General features: G+C 40.6%; 1 protein-coding gene and 1 non-coding gene across 16 annotated transcripts in view; one reads left to right on the forward strand and one right to left on the reverse strand.

Annotated features, from left to right (window-relative positions):
• The window catches only part of NRXN3 (neurexin 3), a 1,789,915-nt gene that overhangs the window by 1,394,194 nt on the left and 376,945 nt on the right, over positions 1–18,776 (reverse strand). The window lies entirely within an intron of this gene.
• LOC128595082 (U6 spliceosomal RNA) lies at positions 3,248–3,357 on the forward strand. Its single transcript, XR_008382770.1, has one exon. It is a non-coding gene; the product is annotated as a U6 spliceosomal RNA (small nuclear RNA).

Below are 18,776 nucleotides of genomic sequence, written 5' to 3' on the forward strand. Positions count from 1 at the left end.
CGAAGGCTTTCTATCGCTTCTCATTTGCCTCTTCTTATCACAGCATGATACTATTGGTGTGTACTGCAACCTTCATTTTAAACTTAGGCTCAGAGAGAGCACGAAAACTACTTATGATCACATAACTGATACCTTGGAGAAGCTAGGACTTATTCTTGAAATCTCCAAATCCAGAAGTCCTGTGCTGCCTTCAATCTAACCCTCGCACCAGGCACACCTGTCCTGCATCCCAGACAGAGCCCCTAGTCCCTCCCAGATAGCAAGTGAAACCTTACTAATGTGATCCTGCTCACCTAACAATGCCCTTTCAACTGATGCTTGCCACGAATTCTGGCACACAGTATTTTTTAGTATTCTTCAGTTTTCTTTTAAAACATAATTACCATCAAATAGTTGTCATTTGAACTTCCCTAATAATTGAGTGTGAGTGATTTTAGTGAGTAATCCTTTTTTAGGCACCAGGTCCTACATGGTACCACAGATAAGCTGGGAAGAAACCAAGAGAAAGAAAAGGTCACAGAGGTAGAAGCCAGCCAACCAACTTCGTCTCCTCTTTTAGGAATCCTCTTTAGCAGGTTGAAGAATTCCTAAAGGCTCTGTTTTACTAAATTGTCTAACAGGGAGAATAATGATAATAAGGTATGGGCAGTTTGACGTTCAAACAAGATCGGAACAGATGAACAAAAAGGAAGGAGTAGGCCCAGGATGCCAGGAAGAAACGCACGCCAGTCTGAAAGTCCCCCAGCCTCCACACAGTCCCTTTTTATGAAGCAACAAGAGCTAGAAGGCTAATGGATTAGAAGGGAGAAGCAAAATTAGATAGCAAGTTATGAAATTATATGGCCAAAGTTACTATTAACAAGACATTGCTTGATTCCTTCAGACGTTTATTTGTTTATTCTGGAAATATTTAGTGGGGTCACCTGAGTACCAGCCACAGCTAGAAGCTGAGAGGCCAGTGAAGACATCAAACACACGAACAGGTAAGTATCTCAAATAGTGCAGCAAGCCAGGTGATCAAGAGGCACGCTAGTTGTTGTAGCAGTTTGGTCACAGGGAGTGTGGGCTCAGGAACAGCTTCCCAGAGGAGGTGACACCTGAGTTGAAGCTTAAACTGTGACAGTTAGCAGGTGGACAGAGAGAGGAGCAAGGACATTCTGGAGAAAGGGAATAGTAACAGCAAAGGTATAAAGGTGAGAACTCAAAATAGTTTTGTTTGGATGGGACAAAAACCCACTTGCTAGATGCAAACCTGGTCCTGAGACCTGTTTCCACAGATTTCAGACAGTGATGGGCACAAAGCATCCTCTCAGTAAGAGGCTGGAGCTAGTTAGGTTGAACCTGGCTTCTGAGCTCACTGTTCCCAGGACAGAAGTGGAGACTCAGAGAGGAAGTTGAACAAAAGTATGGGTCAGGAAGAGAAAATCCTGGTCCTTTCACATCTACCAGACTCATGGAGAGAAGACGTCACAGGGATGGAGGAGCAGGCAGATGTGGAGAATGCGGTGCTTTGGTCCTACCACTGAAGAGATCACAATAGCTGGAGGGACATTGGTCTTGTGTGGAGTGGGTTCCTAGAACTCCTGTGCTTTGGGAGAAGGGGCCTAGGCTTGAGGAATGGAGCAAACGTTTGATGGGAATGTAAAGAGAGCCCTATCGGTCAGATCAGAATTACAGGAGAGAAGTGGCAAAAAAACATGTTTAGTGATGGGAATGGATAAGAAAACAACAGAGGAAAATACAAAACATGGCGGGGGACAACGCAACAACCACCTGGGATGCAGCATGGAATAGCTAAAGGCAGGGGATGGAAAAGAGTTGAGGAGACAATCAAGAAGAACCAGGCAAGAGGGTGGGTGCCATGGCTCATTCCTGTAATCCTAGCACTCTGGGAGGCCGCGGTGAGTAGATTGCCTGTACTCAGAAATTCTGGGGCTAGCCTGAGCAAGAGCGAGACTCCATCTCTACCAAAAATAAATAAGCTATCCAGAAGTTGTGGCAGGCACCTGTAGTCCCATCTACTCAGGAGACTGAAGTAAGAAGATTGCTATGATGCCATGGCACACTACCCAGGGTGACAGATGAGACTCTGCCATACAAAAGAAAAAGAAAGGGAACTCTTTCTTCATAAATAGTGCTGGCCCAACTAGCCAAGCAAGAGTCACTGTAGTTTGGATTTTAGCACAGACTCCCAAGGTAGAAATCCTACTTTACCACTTGCTCTTCACATCTGTGACCTTTGGCCCAGTGACTCAACTTTGCTGTGTCTCATTTTCCTCATCTGTAAAATGGGTATCATACCATAAGAAAATCTGTGTCTTAGAGTTGTGAGGGACAGGGGTCAAGTTAGTCAACACAAGTAAATTTCTTATACCTATCCAGGTATCAGAGTCCCTAACACATAGCCAGCCCTCGGTAAGTATTAGCAATTACTATTAAAAATATCATTGGGAACAAAACCAGTATGAACTTTCAACTTCCACTAAACACAAAAATAAATTTGCAGGTAGGTTAAGATTTAAATGTGAAAAGTAAAACCAAAGTATTAAAAATAATTTATGGAAAAAAGCTACACACATACTTTAGAGATGGGGATAGGGAAACATTTTCTCTCAAGACTGGAGGTTAGGAGCTATAAAATTTTAAAACACACATTTAACTACATAAAAAAGTAATGCATTCAATGGAGAAATGTACCCTAAACAAAGTAAATAAAAAATAGACTTTGGAAAGAAAAAAACTAAACATCTCAATCCAATAAATGAACAGACGTCAGGAATAGTCCATTTACAGAAGTGCTCAGCTAAATATCCCTCAAACAAATGCAAAGATGCTCAAATTCACTGATACCCTGAGAAATGCAAATTAAAATAACAATGAAATATCACTTTACGTTCCTCAGACTGGCACAATTAAAAAGAGCAATAACCCCTATCACTATCAGGAATGTGTGAAAAGGGTACTTTCGAACACTGCTTGAGGACTTGTGAAGTGTTATAATGTTTTGAAAAGCTGTATGATAGCATCTGTTCATATTTAAGATACACATCCCCTTCTATTCATCCACCCTACTCCTGGACTACACAAGATACAGAAGCACCAGGGTAAACAGACAAGGACATTTATTGCAACCTGGTGCATGGGAGGGGAAAAAAATCAGCTGAAAATAAAATTATAATCCATGGGAAAACACCACATGTGTAATCCTCACAATGGAATATAATGCTCCCATTAAAAGGAGCCAAGTTCTTGCTCAGCAGCACTATATTAAAATTGGAACAATACAGAGAAGATTAGCAGGGACCCTTCACAAGGGTGACATGCAAATTCACGAAACATTACAAAAAAAAAATTTTTTTTAAAAAGGAGCCAATTAGAGCTCTGCTTTTTGACATGGAGGAATTTACACGAGATACTGTTATGCAGGAGAAGCAAAGGTGCAGACAGAAGCAGAGGACTGATTCCAGAAAACAGTGTCCTCGAGGGACAGAGGGAAGAGAGACTTCTGAGTGGCACATGGGCAGAGTCTAAGACACTGGTAATTTTCTATTTTTTAACAGGGGACAGACAGATACACCATGAATGTTTTATTTTTCTTTAAACCATATAAATATCTTTTTCAACTGTCTTTTGTATGTATTTTCTATTCCACAATAAAGTTGTTTCTAAAAAGGAAATAAATATGTCAAATAAGCATATAATAGTCCATTTTGTAAAACAACGACCTAAAAACATATATTTGTTACATGTAAATTATATGAGCATAGAGAAAAATGTGGCAGGATACATACTAAGTTATGAACATGAACTATCTTGGAGTGGAGTTAGGGGACCAATACATAGGAAAGGGGAAGAGGAAAGACATCAAGAAAAAATGGAAAGGACAGTGTGCACTTAGAAAAACATTGTTTCATTCAATCATCACACTTACATTTATGCGTGTGTGCATGTAAATTAAGGAACAGGTTAGAAATAAAAAGCGAAGAGAGAGCAGCGCCTAGGTCAGAAGCCTCTTCCTTGGACCTCAGAATACAGGGTGCCTGGTAGCAATGCAGCCTCTCCCCACTCCCACTTCTATTTCTCCCAAACTATCCACCTTCGTCCTATTTTTTTTTTTTTTTTATTGTTTGGGATTCATTGAGAGTACAAAGAATTAGGTTACATTGATTGTGGTTGTTAGGTAAAGTCCCTCTTCTAATTGTGTCCCGCCCCCAAGTGGTGTGCCATACACCATAAATCCCCCGTCCCCTCCCTTGTCCCATCTCCCCATCCCTCAATCCCCTCCCCCTCCCCTTGTAGTAGATCATCTATTGCTTTCATATTAGAATTCAGTACATTGGATTCGCCATTCAGGTTGATACAAAAGATGTAAAGTATCCATATTTTTTTTTATTTTTTTATTTTTTTGAGACAGAGTCTTACTATGTCACCCTCGGTAGAGTGCCATGGTGTCACAGCTCACAGCAACCTCAAACCTCAAGCGATTCTCTTGCCTCAGCCTCCCAAGTAGCTGGGACTAAAGGTGCACACCACAACACCCGGCTGTTTTTTTGTTGTAGTTGTCATTGCTGTTTAGCAGGTCTGGGGTGGGTTTGAAACTGCCACCCCCGATGTATATGGCTGGCTCCCTAACCACTGAGCTACAGATGGCTGAATAATATTCCATGGTATACATATACACCGCTTGTTTTCAGCGGCCATCACTACAACAACAAAAATTAACAAATGGGACTTAATTAAGCTAAAAAGTTTCTGCACAGCTGAGGACACAAGTAGAGCTAAAAGACAACTTTCAGAATAGGAAAGAATATTTTCAGGGTATCAATCTGACAAAGGGCTGATAACTAGAATCTACAAAGAACTCAAATTAATCAACAGAAAAAAAGGAAACAATCCCATCTACCTCTGGGCAAGAGATATGAATAGAACCTTCTCTGACGAAGACAGATGAATGTCTAACAAACATTTGAAAAAAATGTTCATTGTCCCTTATCATCAGAGAAATGAAAATAAAAACCACCCTGAGATATCACTTAACCCCCGTGAGAATAGCCCACATCAAAAAATCTCAAAGCTGCAATTGCTGGCATGGATGTGGAGAGAAGGGAACACTTTTGCACTACTGGTGTGACTGCAAAGTAATACAACCTTTTTGGAAAGAAGTATGGAGAATCCTTAAAGAACTCAAATAGACCTCCCATTTGATCCTGCAATCCCATTACTAGGCATCTACCCAGAAGAAAAAATTCCTTTTATCATAAAGACATTTGCACTAGACTATTCAATTCAATTCACAGTTGTCAAAATGTGGAAACAGCCTAAATGCCCACCAATCCTCCTAAATTCACAAGAGGCTAACCAGTCCATCAGTACAAGCAGGGTTAAATTGCATCCATAGCAATATCAATAAAGTAGCATCTAAAATTAAAGGAGAAGCCAATGGAAATGAATTTTAAATCCAACCAAGCTCCATTACAGCCTGACAAAGTACAATAGCAGAAGTATGCTTAGCTGTCAAATTAGTGACCTGACACTTGTTTATGCTCAGAATCCCCCTATCGTCTCTTGGGCCACCTCTCCTCAGTCACACCTCTGGTGCCAACTCTACCCATGATATAGATAAAACCAGTTCCTTATGTTTCAGATTTGGCAGGCCATGCATGTGTGTCCTTCCAATAAGATTGTAAACCTCTGGAGCCCACATGAGCACACCTGTCTCTGATTTTTCTTTTCCAGTACTGTGTTGCCAGACAGCAAGAGGATGTAGAAAAAAAAAAAAAAGAAAGAAAGAAAAGAAATCTCCAACCTACTTGTTTGTAAAAACAGGAATTCTACTATTCGCCTTCCACAAGTCAGTGAGCTTTTTGAGAATCAAACAAAATAGCCCATGAGAATGTAATTCTCTTTATTATAAAATTCAACTCTCTATCTGTATTTCCCCAACCTAGTGACCCAAGGAAATAGGTATTTGAGCAGAGGTTTGTTCAGTCGATGAGAGCATTGCTACTTTTCACTGGGGAAGCTAAGTGACCTACACGAGGATCAAATCCAGGACTCTAGCTTCATCTATTAATACTGTGTGCCAACAAGTTAAGATTATCATGGTCTCAATGAAGGAGTTACTAGCATGGAAAGTTGTATCAGACGCCTCTTGTGCCCTCACACTCTCTCTGTTCACCTTTGCACTCCAGGAACTGCTGCTGCAAACAGCTGCCTGCAGGTTTAACTCCACAGCTTTGCCTCAGCTCATCACAGAGCTCTCATGTTATGCCCTGGGGCTTCTCTGCTACCAGCATGTGGGAAGCCTGCAGGATCCTGCAGGGCATAGGAGTAAACCAGGAAATGTGAGAGAGCTAATGCCCCATGAGGGAACCCATGACCAAGGGGAGATGGGAACAGGGATAAATACTGCCTTCTTCCATCCTTCAGGCAGAAATTTGAAGGCACAGTCTCCACAGCTCCTCAGAGATCCCCAGCAGCATTAAGCTTCAGTTGTCCATCATAATCTCCTGAATAACAGGACTTTGCCTTTTTTGCTGTTTTACGCTACCAAAATAGGCTATCTGCACTTGAAACCTTTTTGAAGGCTAGGATTGAAGGAAAATAATTGATATCCAAAGTGTGTGTGTGTGTGGGGGGGGAATAAACAAGAAGAAGGACAATATAATAAAAGGCCAGATTGCAAAATGGACAACTTACCACTTAGGTCAGCCATGGCCTACTCTGTGGTTTTATCTTACCGGCATTACCTTGGGCAACATCAACTCTCCCCTTCCTATCTGTTCCCCACCAGGCTGCAAAGAGAAACACTGTGCTTATTTTAGGGTGAGTTAAGGCTCTCAAGGCTGTCTGTAGGTGTCAGCTTGCCTGAGACCCCAAGAAGCATCATTATTACAATTGATATAATCAGTGCTCAGAAATATTCCTGCAAATAATTCTTGGAATTAAAATTAGACACCAAGCTGAAGCAGTTTTTAACATATTAAGGATGCCTGTTAAAATCCAAAAGTTCATGACTTTTTCCTTTGAAAAATGCACATAAACAAAAGTTTGCATAAAATATCAGGAGGTTCATGGACCCTATTAAGTGCATCTATGAGCTCACATCATGGCTGTATAATCTCAACTGGCCAAATTTAGAGAAATTATAAGAAATGGACATCTGGCCAGATTGCTTACACCCTTCTCAGGCCTGAGCTGGTGTTTAGCTCATCATCACCTCAAATCAAGGCAGCCAGTTTAAGAATATCCCTAATCATAAGGACACTGTAAAGTCTGGGTACCTTTGGGGCTAAACTAGCTTTCAAAATCTCATATGAAACCAGACCTCCCCATCCCCTTTCCCACCCAGAGCAACCTCAAGCCCAAGCTTAGCCTTGGAATCAGTGCGGTGATTGATCCTCTTACCTACCTCATCTCAAACCCAGTCCTTCTGATAAAGAAAGTCAAATGAGATTTCTATAGCTGCTATCATAGCCCCAATCACAGCCCCAATCAATTCAAGCACACTGACGGGTACTCACGTATCATTTTAAGAAAAACTTCAGTAAGCCCCAGTCACATTTATTCCAACCTACATGTTACATCTCAGATAAGCTAGACCTAGAGTTGTAACCATCTCTGTGTAATAAAAACCCTGGTGTCAAGATCAACCAATACTAATTCTCTGTAAACATTACTAGGCTAGGTTATTGGGCTAGCCATATGCCTTAGAGAGGGTTTCCTCAGAAGCAAACTCTGAGATCAAGATTGAAGTGCAGGTAGTTTATTTGGAAGATAATGTGGGGGTGTGACCTACAGGCAGGGTAGCACCCATCTGCCCCATCTGTGAGGGGTACACTGTCAAGCCAGTTACGACCAAGGGAAAATGAAATTTAAAGTCACTGAAGAGATCTAGAAGCCAGTGAAAAATCCCTCCAGTCATTGGCAAGGAGATAGTAGGGAAGGAGGACATTTATTTCTCTGTACTTCTGGCCTACCACACAGGACACTGAGTGGATCCAGTGGTGACTGCTTCTCTTAATCAGGGAAGCACCTGTGCCATTGAAGTTTCCCTGAAATGACAAAGATAAGGGGAAATGGGAGAGGCTCTGACAGCATCTGCCATGCTACAAAAAACTCTTAGGCACCATTCTTTGCTCTAAGAATTAGGAATCAAGAGTCTGATGAGAACATTCAGCACAATAGGACAATAAAAGAAGTCACACGGGAGTAGCATAAATCATAGCTAAGCTCCATTCAATGTCAATAGCATACCACCTACTTCTTACTAACAGCATTATCTAGTTCTTACTAACAGCAAGACAGAGCATCAGGCACTTACACAGACATTGTCTTACTTAATCCTCAGAATTGTTCTAAGGCATTATTGTCCTGTGTTTTATAGATTTAGAAAATGGTGAACCCCAAAGCTGAAGTTGACTTACCCAATATGATACAACTACTAAGAAGGGGATACAAGATTTTGCTGCCTAAGCACAGCCTCTTCCAACTACATCATATTATCCCTTGGACTTCTTAGTCTCTTCCTCTTCTTTTTCTCATGGATAATATGTTCTGAGCCCTGACTGTGTGCCAGGCACTAAAGTGAACACTGTCACACTACTATGCCACAAAAACCACGTGACACGGGTGCTATCTTTGATCTCCTTCTACAGCTGGGATAACTAAGTCTTGGAAAATTTAAGTAGCCAGGACCAGAAATCAGCTCTTTCTAGCACCAAATCTCCAGCTTTTGATCACTGAACTATTTTACTGCATAATCCCAAGAATAACACAGGTATCGACGAATGGGTGCCTGCAGTCGAGTGTCTGTTGAGATCAATCTGCCACATAATCCCGAGTAAAAATAAGCCTCAAATTCAACAGACCTCTTCCCTTCCCACTCTTTCTCCAGGAATTTGCCCCGTAAACCTTAAAGAAGCAGAGTCTTAGATATCTTCATATTTGGCAGACACAGAGAAGCTCAGCAGTTTCACTCTACTCGAGGGGAAAAGAAGGCTTTTTTTCTTCCAATTAAAAGATAAGACAGAAACATTTCAAGGAATTGGCTCTTGTTTTCTTGTATTATTGCTCTAATTTGCTCATTAGACACAATTATTAAATGTGCTTTATTATGATTAGATGGTTTTTACTTATAACAAAGAAACAATCAGGTCCATCCTTGTGTTCATTTGTGTACATACACATAGGGGAAAGGGGAAGATAAACTAATTTTTAAAGTGAAGCCATTGTTGATGTACAAAAACTATTATCACTAAAAGTACATGTAATTGCCTGTTACAAAAACATACTGCACAAATACAGGTTGCAAGCACCTGTTTCTAGTAAGTAGCAAAGCAAAGATAAAAGGATGATCTAGGAGTTTTAATAGAATACCAAAAAGCTACCTTTTATAAAGGAAAATATCATCCTGGGAATGTTGAATGGGACTAAGGCAGATTGTTCATCTCAGAACTCTACACTAGAATCGGGTTTAGAATTTTAAGTATTAAAGAGAAGGAGAGCATACAAGGGTTTGGAGGAAAGCCATGATAATGATTCAAGCAAAACAGGATCTAGAAAAAAGGTTAAAGCAATGAGGATGATGATATATGGCTGGCTGCTCTGTGTCACCTTTTCTCCTCACTGTCTTACAGAGAGAGGATTCTTTATGGATTGGGCACCAGCAGCTACTCAAAGACACATTCATTCTTACCCCACTTTCCGAATATGATCATGAGATTAAAAAGGGTTTTAATCAGGTCAGCTTTGCATTTTACCCATGAATACGAGGGAGGGTGTACTCTAGGGATATGGGAAGACGGGCAGTAGGAGAGGACTGGAGGAAGACGCACCAGTCACAAGGCTGAAGCAGTGATATAGTGAGAGACCACAGAGATCTGAATGTAGGGAGTGGTGGTAGGAATAATAAGGAAAGGGAATTGAGAGCTATTAAGGAAAAAAGTAGAGCCTGATTGATGTGGAAGATGTAAAAACAGGCAGGGTAGAGTTCCTGAGTCAACTAACTAGATGACAGTGGCACCACATTCAGAAGGGGGAAGGTATTAGAAGAGTGAGATTGGCAAAAAGACAAGTGATTGGCCTAAGTAAGATTCACGGCATCTGAAGGAAGAGAATTCATATTTCGTTGAGTTGGATAATGAATGATGCTTTGGATGAGAAGGAAGGAAAAAAGAAGAAACAAGAAGGAAGCTAGAGAGATGTGGGATCAAGGGAAGGATGCCTTGCAGGTGTGGAGTTAGTCAAGGTGACTCTATGCTGACCATCAGAGAGGGAGAGGCTGAAGGTCATCTTGTGGGGACTGAGGAGAGAGTGAGTTATAGAGAAAAGCCCTGAAGATATAAGAAAAGGAACCACCCTTTAACAAGAGAAGGCAACTCTAAGCCTGAAAACAGTGGGGGAACCTGTGGTCTTAAGGCCACATAAGTACAGCCTTTTGACTGGAATCCAAATTTTACAGAACAGATTCTTTTATTAAAAAGGGTACAAAGGCTGGGTGCAGTGGCTCATGCCTGTAATCCTAGCACTTTGGGAGACCAAGGTGGGTAGATGGTATAAGTTCATGTGTTCAAGACCAACCTGAACAAAACTGAGACCCCATCTTTAAAAAATAGCCTGGTGTTGTGGCGGGCACCTGTAGACCCAGTTACTCAGGAGGCTGAGGCAAGAGAATCACTTGAGCCCAAGAGTTTGAGGTTGCTGTGAGCTATGACACCACAGCATTCTACCAAGGGCAACAAAATAAGACCCTGTCTCAAAAAAACAAAAAAAAAAAATGGAGGGGGGTACAGCAGAGAAAGATAAAGCTTTTCTTGCCTCCTTTGATATTTAAAAAGGAATAATCTTGAAATCAGAACACCACCAAAGGTTCTCACTCCTGCGAGAAATCACAAAATATCATCAGTTTTCTCCATGATGAAGAAATTAGTTTCTCCAATGAAATAGAGGGTTGAATAAGAAAAATAGCAGAGTAGTGACACTCTGGAACCATCATTGAAGGAGATGAGATTGAGAGACTGCCACAAAGTAGAAATGTTGGCTGAAAATGCTGAAAGACTTGCTGAGTTTGAAGATAACCTTTACCATTTTAAAAGGTTATAATGAAGACCAAAAGGGACTGGACTTATACAAAAGCCCATATGGGAATGATAAAGTTCCATATTCTTATTCATATAAAGCATCTATCATACTTACGTGCTCTTCCTATTCTCAGGGTATTGCTCTGACTACACTGCCCATCTTCTGAGCCCAGGTATGTCTAACACTTGTTAACAGACCTCACTAAGAACAGGAGAAAATAAAAAGCACCCTGGGTGTTCTGAGGCTACTCATAAATGATGGGTGTAAGGATTCAAGGTCTGGAAATGGAAGTGTGGGGCCAAGCTCAGCCCTCACTGCTATTTAAATGCACTCAGTCCACAGCATACAGGAAATCTAAGCTTGGGGTTACTTTGACGATACATGAAAGGAGAGCTTTTGAGTGTATAACTTAGGTTATAATTTACGTGTCAAAGTAAAATAACCACTAAAAAAAAAAAATGAAATAAGGGGACGTATTTAGGCCACCCCCAAAGGGCAGAAGAAGAATCCTTCATTTTAGCCCCCTCAATTAGCATAATAAAGGCCATTTCCACATTTATAAAACTTTCCCCCAAAAGACTTACCTTCTTCAAAAGAAGCATACAATAAATTTAGTCCCAAAGTGCCTATAGTTTTCCTCAGGATAGAAAGACTGTATGTTTTGAGAAAAGAACCTGTGGACCTTTGCTCTCTACCTACCACATCTTTTTTTTTTGCAGTTTTTGGCCAGGGCTGGGTTTGAACCCACCACCTCCACCATATGGGGCCGGCGCCCTACTCCTTTGAGCCACAGGCGCCACCCTACCTACCACATCTGTATCTACCACTTTGTGCCACTTCCCCTAACTAATGGAGGATCCCCAATACCACGTCAGACTCAAAAAACTCCAACAAGGCTCGGTATTCGTAGCACAGTGGTTATAGCGCCAGTTCCATACACTGAAGGTGGCAGGTTCGAACCCGGCCTGGGCCAGCTAATCAGCTGCAACAAAAAAATAGCCAGGCATTGTGACAGGTACCTAAAGCAACAAATATTTGGGAGGCTGCAGCAAAAGAATCACTTAAGCCCAAGAGTTTGAGGTTGCTGTGAGCTATGACACCACAGCACTCTACCGAGGGCGACATAGTGAAACTCTGTCTCAAAAAATAATAAAAAATAAATAAAAAATAAAAACCCCAACAAGAGGCACCAGCACAAGCAAATAATGCAACAGCACTCTGATTGAATTTGGATCTGAGAGCAGAAATGATCTGAGCTCTATCATGAGCCCTTTTATGAAAGCAAACAAAATATAAATGACCCTAAGTAATCTTTCAAACCAAAGTTTTAAGGAAATTTGGGTTTGGGGTAAAATTCTAGCTCATACTCTTCCAACAGGAAACCTTAGATTTAGCAATTCTCATTCTGGGATATAAAATACCCAGCCTGAGATAACTCTCATTTTCTGATTAAGGCGATTAGACAATGAGGAGATTGACATAAAATAACGGAAGAATAAAACCTGGTGATGTTATTTTTTGAAGATGGGACACATTCATAAATAGCCTCCTGGACCCACACCCAGGCCCAGGCACAGGGCAAACAAGCTCTGACCTTTGGCTCTTCTCCATCAGCTCTCATCCTGAGCTTCCTCACCAAAGTAGCTCAGGATACCTAGTGCCACGAGAAGATGGCCAACTCGGATTTGTGTGTGATAGCCATAAAAGAAGAGACACAATGCAGAGATTAAAGGCATTTCTTAAAAAATGGCATAAAGCCATCAAAGTGTAGAAAATAAATGAAAGTTGGACTGCTCAGAGAGTTCAGAATGAGATAAATCTAAAAAGATAAATGCTTAAAAAGCCATTTTGCTGCACCTTAGTAATGCTCTGGATTTGAATATAGCTAATAAGAAAGCAAAATTTAGTTCTTAGGAAAGGCAAGAATGGGGAGAATGTTTTAGTTTGTCCCTAAAAGTATTTAACAGGAATTGAGAGTCAATCTAGTTTGTGGATTTTACAAACACATACAGTAAAACTTGAAAGTTCAGGGAGAATTTATCCTCCTGAATATATTTCTTCCATTCATTAAATTTGGGCAGAGTTTACTAATTTTGTTAATTCTTGTTCTGTCAATAGGATGACATAGGTTTGGGGCTAGGTCCTAAAGCCAATGCAATAAAAACCAGCATACTTCTATCTGCATTTAGCTACTTAGAGGAAAGTCATACCTAGCATAACAGATATCTCAACCATCAGCACGAACAGTGGTGGTTCCCCTGTTATGTGAAACCCAAAAGATATTTCCAGGGCAACCTCTCTTTATCCTCCAACCACGTGTAAGCCAACCTGTAGAAGCCTAAGTGCCTTGACAGCTGAAAATTCAATTTTGCCAAGGGAAAGTAGAAATAAAAATGTTCTAAGTGAATTTTCTTCTGCTAAAAGCAGGTAATTTCAGAGTAGCTGATAGCTCTGTCCCAAACCGTGAGTATTTCTTTATCTTGCTATTCAGGGAGTTACAGGGGAAAAAAGAAAGAAAAGAAAATGGAATCTCTGTCCCTGGTGCTGAAAAATCTCCACCTGCATGCCAGCTAACTCTGGGTTTAGCCCCATTGGCTGCAGTATATAATTACTTCAGCCCACATGCAAAAGTCACAGTTGTTGTTTTTGTTGTTGTTGTTGTTTTTCTTTCTTCCCTGATTACCCAAGCTGTCATTTTCCTATCAAACACACTGCATTCTGGTCATGTTGAAAATTCCTATGTGAATTTTAGGAGATACACAATTTGGAAAGAATTAAATTGTGCTGTGTATTTATTTATTCAATAAGTACTATCGACTTCCTACTGGTACAGCAGAGAACTGCACTAGATGCCAAGTATTCAGTCCAGAGTAAAGCAAAACCCTTTCCTTCATGCTTCTTTCACTGAATTTTCACATGTGTTCTGTACAAAAGTCATTCAAGAAAAGGCCATGTGGTTGCAAAGTGATTTGTTGATGGGAGATGAGATGGCCCAGCACGGGAGGCTGGAAATGCCATAAGGGGAACACTACACAGTAATTTTCAAAGAACAATTTTTTTTTTTTTTTTTTTTGCGCAGAAGAGAGTTAATTCAAAGAGTTAGAAAATGTTGCAATCCAAGAATAAGAGCTGCAGGAACAAATAACTGTGGGAAGGGTGAGGAACTAAGGAAGTAGGCTTTATTGACTAAAGCTGAAGAGGGAAGACAAAGAAGTATGATCAAAGACATTCTACTGGGAGGGAGAAGAGAATGCTTCTAAGTTAGGGTTCAGGTTGCTTCCAAAAAATAATTTTGGCCTGAAATCAAAAGGGGACCCAGGAAGAAAGAAATAAAAGACATTGTTTCGCTAATGTTCAAGAGATTACAGAACTTGATTTTTGCTTATGGTCTCTCTCCCCTGTCTGTCATATTCCCCACCTTTATACCCAATCCAAGGCATTCTGAATTTGCCACACTCATGCCATTGTCTAGGAACATAGGCAGCAGCTCACTTCCTGCACCATAAGTAGTTCTTCTTTGAACCTAATCTTAATTCCACCTGCTGAATACTGCAGCTATTTCTGCTTGCTGAGTGAGTGGAAAGTTTGTGGCTTTCTACATTCTACACACTCTTTGCCCTGCTACATTTAATGAGTCTGTGTTATGAGATCTCACTCTCCTTATGCTCATATCAGCAAGAGCACTACATTGTGAGTCAAGAGCCATGGGTCATTAGTGCTAGCTTTGTGATCACAGACCTCAATTTCTGCATGTGGAAATGAGGGGTTATGACTGGAAGAGTACCTAGCATTGGGACCTGCTATATACGTAGGTCTGGGAGGCTGGGGACAGGGTAAAGGAGATGACTCAGTTGCCTCAGGCACAAAATTTAAGAACACCAAAAAGAAAAAAGAAAATAAAAATCTAGATAAATGGTATTTTAGATAATCTAGACAGATTATATTTTCATGGTAATCTAGATAGATGGTATTTTAATGAAATATTTTAAAACTCAAAATGAATATAAAAAATCCATGATGAGCAACATATCAAATTTTTAAATAAAGACAGAATCGTGAATCTACACTTGCACAACTCTACCTCATTCACCTCATCCTGAAAGATTGTCCTATAAAAGAGATCTCTTCTGGGCGGCGCCTGTGGCTCAGTGGTTAGGGCACCGGCCCCATATGCTGAGGGTGATGGGTTCAAACCCGGCCCCGGCCAAATTGCAACAGGAAAATAGCCGGGCGTTGTGGCGGGCGTCTGTAGTCCCAGCTACTTGGGAGGCTGATGCAAGGGAATGGCTTAAACTCAGGAATTGGAGGTTTCTGTGAGCTGTGATGCTACAGCACTCTACCGAGGGTGACAAACTAAGGCTCTGTCACTACAAAAAAAAAAAAAAAAAGAGAGATTTCTTCTGCCTATGGGATTCTATGATTGCCATGAATTCAATTCAAACTAATTCCATGGGCAATTGTTTCACCCTGAATCTATGGAAAGCTCAGTCTAGGAATTAAACTCACTATTTCCAAAACTAGAAATTATAGTTAAACACACCTGGCTCTATGACTTTCTGACTTTACTCTTAACTATAAAATGGGAACAATAATACCCTCCTCTCCTTGGAGACACAGGGAAGACCAAATGAAACAACCATCGGTGACTACATCCTACATCCTGCCTAGTTACCTGGAAAAGTCAGGTGATGGTTCACAGATGATTAGAAGTGGAGATATATAAAGCAATCTAATCTTCTCCCAAAAATACAACACAAAATATGTATTCAACCAAAGGGAACTTGTTACATTGCCTCCATCTTGGAAGACAAACCCTGTGAAAATTAAGCACTCCACTTGCCTCTGGGCCAGGAGCTAGACAAAGCAAACTGACAGAGACAAAATATGATAAGATGAAAAGCTCTCTCAATTCATTTAAATTTGAGATGTCTTTCTTCCATTAACTTCCACAAACTCACAGAAGAATTTAAAAAAGATAATCTATAACTGGAAATACTTTGAAAAGCAAAGAAGCTATAAAAAGAAAGTGAATTGAGTTTAATATTTATACAGGGTAGTTCTAATTCAATTAACACATTCATGGATATGCTAAGCAGCAGACAGCTGTCTGCTTTTCTCCTTGTTATCCTTCCCTACCAATTACTACACATTTTAAAAATTTTTCAATTTTCCTTGATAGTTTTATCTCACAGAAGGGGAAGAAAATAAGCAAATAACGATCTTCCTCAAGAAGAAAATAAATATCAGAGGTCATTTATTTCAAATCAGAGAGATGTTCTGCTGTAAGCAGTGACAAATAATAAATCAGCAATCGACTAGGTCACTAGGACACCTAACATCTTTATTGATTCATCATTGAACTAATAAATATTGTAATGTCTGCTATCTTTTTTTTTTTTTTTTTTTTTGCATTTTTTTTGCTGAGGCTGGGTTTGAACCCACCACCTCCGGCATATGGGGCCGGCACCCTATTCCTTTGAGCCACAGGTGCCACCTGCTATCTTGTTTAATTGTCTAACTTACACCCCTTCCCCACTACTAGTCAATTAAAGGTATTATGCGTATTAACCCTATTTTTCAGATAATGAGCACTGGAACTTAGAAAATTTAATATGGCATGACACAAGAAAAGACAGAAAAGAAGGGCATGAGCCTAAGTCAGAGGTTAACTTTAGTTTATTGATATTATAGTTAGTGATTTTAGGAAGTTAGTCAATAGACCTTTTTCAGGATTGAACTCTAGAATCTATGTGCTCTCTTAAACAAGCAGTTTTTATCTAGTTCTAGAAGATAATTTGGATTCCATTTCTTATAACCACCTCACTCCCTCCACTCACACCACCCTGTACAAATGGTCACCCATCTGGCCTTCACTCCGAAGAGGTGACCTCACACAGCTGGGTCTGGAAACAGCAAGCTCCTTTGGGGTATGTCTGGGTCATAGCAATGCAGTCACCTGATTTAGATATGCAGGAAGGATAGAAAATGTGGAGTTTCTTCCTTCCACAGACTCCATTTACTGCTGTTGTATTCCACTTAGTCCAATTCAGCTTCCCCACCTATCTGTAAAGGTGATATAGTAATCATTCTTATCTACCTCTTTGGATTATTGTATTAAGACAATAACACAGAAAAAGTGCTTACCCCAGTGCCTGGTACACAGTAAGCATTCAATAAACAAGGCAGAAATACTCCATTTTTATTGACAAGGAAATGAAGGCCATAGAAGTTAAGAACCCAAGGTCACAACTTGAACGAAATGAAGTATGTAAAACACTTAGCCCAGTGCTCACTTTGTCTTTGTTTTAGATCAGACATCACACTGGAATCCAGCTCTTCTGACTCCAAATCCTATATCCTCAAAAATGTTTGCATTGTGTTCATGTGAGAAAGTCAGGCCTGCCGGCTAGAGTGCTATCTGGCAGATTTGAAGTTTGAAGCCCAGGGGTCTCTTCAAAGTCAGAAGAGAGATTTCAGACCGTGTTTAGACAGCCACTTGATGTCATTCTGCACAGCAGATGTCCACAATGGCCTGGCATCCTTTCTGATCATATCAGCCTATTTTTTGCTGTTAAGCTGTGACATCCCATATTATACTCCTCCTTTGCAAACTCATCTCTGGGATGCAGCTGTTCAAGGCTTGCAACTAAGCAATTTTGTGCCTATCTAGGCTTCCCACGTCTTTCCCTTCTCTGGCCACACTCTCTGATTCACTAGACCCACAATCACATGGCCTGAGTTACAGGAGCACCATGAAATAAGGAAAGCTCTTATCAATCCTTTTACAGTCAGGAATTCAGAAATGCCTGGGGAATTCTATCACTAAAACAGAACTGGAAGGGAGGTAAGGGGTCCTGTCACTTAGTCCTTTTATAAGGAGTGAAGAACCAGGGACCAAGAAAAATTAAAAAATCGAGATCACTCTGCTAATGAGTAGAAAACCAGGAGAACTCACTATGTCACCACTATCTTGATTTCCATTGGCTGCCAACTCATCTCTCCTGAAGTATTAATTGATAATTATAGAATAAGCTGATAAAGGGATTAAGGGTAGACCCCTCCCAGTGGTATTTTAATTTAGAGGGATTTGAATTCCCAGCTGGATGAAGTTATTATGGTATAAAAAGTCAAGTGTGGAGACTAAAGCACTATGGCAAATGGCCTTGACTTTTAGCCGTCAGATTATTCTCCACAGAAGGAAGCACACAGATAGAGCTGTGCCTGAAGTAAGAGAATCCCTGCCTCTTTCTACAGTGAATGAAGGATGTCCCTCACCTTGTCCTAATTCCCTTGGTAACACAAACAAAAGCAATAGTCAAGCGTGTTGATGACCTCCAACACCTATGGATGCATGTTCTCAGCACCCAGGCACCCGGACCAGGACTTATTTTTTGGTTTCCTCTATCTTACATCCTCTGATTCAGCATAATGGTTCCCTGGTCCATACCAACAGAGTACGAATTAAGACCCAACTTTCAGATAAGACAGAAGCCTCTGCTTAGGTCTCTCCCTACCAAATTTTGAAAGCTGGAAACTCTGTCCCCCATCTTTATATACAATTTTGGCCTGTGCAAAAGGCCCTCTCCATTTTCTAAGCATTCCAAGAACCCAAACTTTATGTGAAAACAGAGAAACGGGGTTAACTTTCCTATGTAACATCTAGGGTTTCTCAAAAAATAGGAGGAAGCTAGCAA

This window comes from Nycticebus coucang, chromosome 9 (genome assembly GCF_027406575.1).
Source record: "Nycticebus coucang isolate mNycCou1 chromosome 9, mNycCou1.pri, whole genome shotgun sequence".
NCBI classification, from domain to species: Eukaryota; Metazoa; Chordata; class Mammalia; order Primates; family Lorisidae; genus Nycticebus; species Nycticebus coucang.